Source organism: Topomyia yanbarensis, chromosome 3 (genome assembly GCF_030247195.1).
Source record: "Topomyia yanbarensis strain Yona2022 chromosome 3, ASM3024719v1, whole genome shotgun sequence".
Classification (NCBI taxonomy): Eukaryota; Metazoa; Arthropoda; class Insecta; order Diptera; family Culicidae; genus Topomyia; species Topomyia yanbarensis.
The window spans coordinates 195,016,030-195,020,204 of NC_080672.1; the positions used below are offsets into that span (position 1 = coordinate 195,016,030).

At 39.8% G+C, this 4,175-nt stretch overlaps 1 pseudogene; it reads left to right on the plus strand.

Moving 5' to 3' along the window:
• LOC131687539 (DEAD-box helicase Dbp80-like) lies at positions 1–2,660 on the plus strand (annotated as a pseudogene).
• Positions 2,661–4,175: the final 1,515 nt, after the last annotated feature.

Below are 4,175 nucleotides of genomic sequence, written 5' to 3' on the forward strand. Positions count from 1 at the left end.
ATGGCAAGCGCTGCCGATAACTGGGTCAAAAAGACGACGGATCAAGAAATTTCTGCACTCGGTAAGTGTTTTTTTGTTATAACCTATTTTTGAAGCGATCATTGGGATGGGATTTGCATTTTTCTTTTTAATACAAATAGGTTAGCGAACTGAGTACATATCACCAAGGATAAGGATTCAGAGACGGCGGCTGGCAGTCCAGAGAAAGAGAATGCGGAAAAACCTAGTCCACCGGCAGTAGAACCAAAGCTGCACCTGATGTTTGGAGTTCGGTAGCTACTGAAATTCTGACTCTAGCAGCTCCAGAAGAAAAACAAGCTGCAAGAGAAAATGGAGAAACAGCTTCCTCCGCGGAAGATGCAGAGGCATTCAAGTAAGTCGAAATCTTCAGAAAATTTTGATTAGGACATAAGGAACATTGAGAGCCTCTCTTTGTTTACTTTCTCCTTCGATTATTATGACGTCGCTATAACACTTTGCACTAATTTTCCAGTACATAGCCGATGGTTTTTACTAGAAAAACTCTAGAAAGAGAACTGCGGAGACTCCATTTTGGATCGAATGGATTCGCGTTTAGCTGTCAAAAAACGAATCCAATCGAATATTGCCTATCCTTATAACATTGGACGTGTTGCCATACAATACTGGGGCATACGTTGCCAAAAATGCTGTTTTTCTCTCCGCAGTTCTCTTACTAGAGTTTTTCTAGTTTTTACTAAAATATTAGGCAAAGAGTTGAGTACTAAATATTGAAACGACCGAGTAATAAACAGAAGAGAAAGACCCCAAAGAGAATCTCATTGTTGCTTACGTCATATTCTAAATTTTCTCCCGAAATATTCAGTATCAGCTTTAAAATTATCCATGACTAATCTTTTAGCCCGGCGGATGCAGGTTTGCTAATGAAAGATGTTCGTTAAGGTCTAGTAGAATCAAAGCTGGATCTGGAGGTGCAGCGGAAGGATTGGTTGGTTAAAACTTTCGAAGCTTTGCACATGAAGCAGGAATTACTACAGAGAGTCTATGCGATGGGTTTCAACGCCCCTTCCAAGATTCAGGAGATGGCTCTACCTACTCTGTTGACCGGTCCGCCACGGAATATAATCACCCAGAGTCAGTCGGGAATAGGAAAAACCGCTGCCTTCGTGCTGGCAATGCTCAGTTGAGTCCATCAGTTAAAAAACTATCTGCAGGTGATTTGCCTTTACCCCACGTATGAGCTGGCAATTCAGAAGGGGAAGTAGCTGCCAAAATGGCAAAGTTTTGTCCGGAAATCAAACTTCCTTACGCCGTTCGCGGTGAGGAGACCATCAAAGGGGCGAAGCTGACTAATCATATCATCATCGAAACACCCGGCAAGCTAATGGACTGGGGTATAAAGTTCAGGACGTACGACCTAGTTTTCCCTTTTTGTACTGGACGAGGCGGGTGTTATGGTCGGTGTTCTTCTTGGCCACGTACGAGCGCGAGGTGATGGAGTTTGCCGAGTACATCGTACCCAATCCGATAGTCATTCGGCAGGCGCGGGAGCAAAAATCACTCGATAACATCAAACAGTACTACGTCAAGTTCCGCAACCAGGACGAGAAATTACGTGATTACCGTCGGACAAGCGATCATTTTCTGTCATATGATGTATAGGACAGTTGGAAACTCCAAGTAAACTTATTATCAGAACTGTTAATCGATCGAAACAGGTACGCAAAACGGCCGGTTGGTTGACCAGCAGGCTGTCCCAGGATGGTCACTCGGTAGCGGTACTGTCCGGTGATCTGACGGTGGAGCAACGGTTGGACGCTCTGGATCGATTCCGAACCGGACTAGAGAAGGTACAGATTATAACGAACGTTTTGTCCAGGGGTAAGTTCCACCACTTGATTCTGGCTACAGCACCATGTTACGGAGAGATTCTTTCGTCTTAGGTATCGACGTCGAACAGATGACCATTGTCGTCAACTTCGACCTGCCGATGGATCAGCAGGGACGAGCCGATTGCGAAACGTATCTACATCGAATTAGACGCACCGGTAGATTCGGTAAGTGTGACTCATTCTCGTGATCATATAGATTGTATTTCTTCCCACTTCTTTAACAGAACGGAATCACCATCAACCTAGTGGGCAGTGATCGAAGCATGATGATTTGCAGATCAATCAAAAAACACTTCCGGAAAAAGATTCAGTTGCTAAACGCGGAGAATTCGGACGAAATTGAAAAGATCGCACCGTAATGTGTTTTCGACCAGCTACTGGTGAAAGGCGTAGGAGCTTTTTTGGGTCATACTTGTTTTGATTCTGAATTTATAATTTTATTATATTTTTTTTTATTTTTTTTTCTTTCTTGACCTGACATAAGGTATACAAATGTAACCAACAGAGTATCGTAAGCTAATAAATTTACAATTACAATTTAGCTCTACCCAGCTCTATCCAAACATTTGAAAAGGGCCTAACTGCAAAATGTAACAAATTGAAATTTCATGTTTTCCATTAACAAATATCTACCCGAGCACGTACATAACGCAACATTTGATTATGAAGAACTTTGATAGCGATTTTACAACAATTTATAAAAGGGCCTAATTGATTTTTATGACCGAACTGATTATGAAAGGACCTAACTTATTGAAAAGTGCCTAACTAGCAATACACTCGTTTTAAATGGATTATAACGTATTGTATAATAACTGATTGTAAAAGGCTTTTAACATCTTTTCCATCGTCACATAAATGCGCGCATCACATAGCAACGCTTGAGAACTTCGTGATAATACAAACCCGGTCGTAAACGTGATCATTCACACACACCGGTACCCACCGTCTAGCATACAAAAAGCAGCCTGGTGATTAAGTAAACGTGCTATAGCACATACGGTATTCTTGAAGTACAGCAGTTGTTGATCCGATTGGTTGACGATTCGTTTGACCTTCGGTTTTGTTAAGTGACCAATTTAGTTATATAATATAATCCAGTAATTTGGAATCACGATTCAGACCATGGAACACTTTCCCGGGATTCCTTAAACCTTCTCTAGTGTTTCATGCAATAAGAATTACCACGAATTACTTATGGCAATAAATTTGAATTATGATTCTCACAATTGTTATACCAAAAATAGGTTTGTATCCGTACTGTTTATTGGTAGCATTCCCTGAGACTTCCAGAACCTTTAGTAGTAGCCATTGTTATCATAATCGATTTTTAACGTCAGCCAAAGTTTAAAGCCTAGAGTTTGGTTCGACCTGAAACCGATTGAGTCAGAGTCGGTTGTTATATTTGCGCTGGAATCCATTCCGGATTCAGAAACGTGTTTCGAAAGGTAGTTTCCCCGAGACTTGTGAAAGCGGTAAAGGCGGCCAAGGCAATCAGATTTGCTTCTTAATGGTCAAACACCGATTTAGACTTATGATTACAATAGATTTGGTTTGAGCGAATTTCGATAATTTCCATGGGTCTTCTAGAACCGGTAGAAGCAGCCAATTTAGATAAAAAATGGCCAGCCAATGATTTAAATTTCCGATTGCATGAATTGTGCTGTCTAAATTGGTCAGACTGAACTTCCCCGAGTCACAATAAGCATTATAATTAATCATGCTCGAAATATGATTCACGCTGAGTACGTCACTTCCCTGAGAGCTTCATGAATGGCAAATAGGTTTACAATTGTTACCGATTTCATACACATCCGTGATGAATTAATAAAATACATAATTTAAAACATTCATATGACAGCAGAAATATAAAAAAGAAATAAACAAACAACAGCTGATGTCGTTTTTCAGTTATCAAAAGCGACATCTAACAGCAAACACACAGACTAGTTTTCGCGAGCAAATGTCAAAATTCCGCACGGAAGAAGGAAAAATATTTCGCGACCTCATTTCGCAAGAGGTGCATACTAAGCTATAGTTGGCACTTTGCTGTTGCCATTAAAAATTAATATTTATGACTAATATCACGATAATAGGAGAAAAATAGTCGATAAGTTTATAATGTTCAGACTTTGCATCTACCAGTTATATAAAATGATGTACTAGACAATCGATCAATGGCTTTGTAATGTTTACAATGTGTTTAAATTTACTCGTACTTTGCTTGTATCATAAAAGTTATTTAGTATGTATATATATATGAAGTTTACACTCTTCATATGTAAACTTAATTACATGCATTTT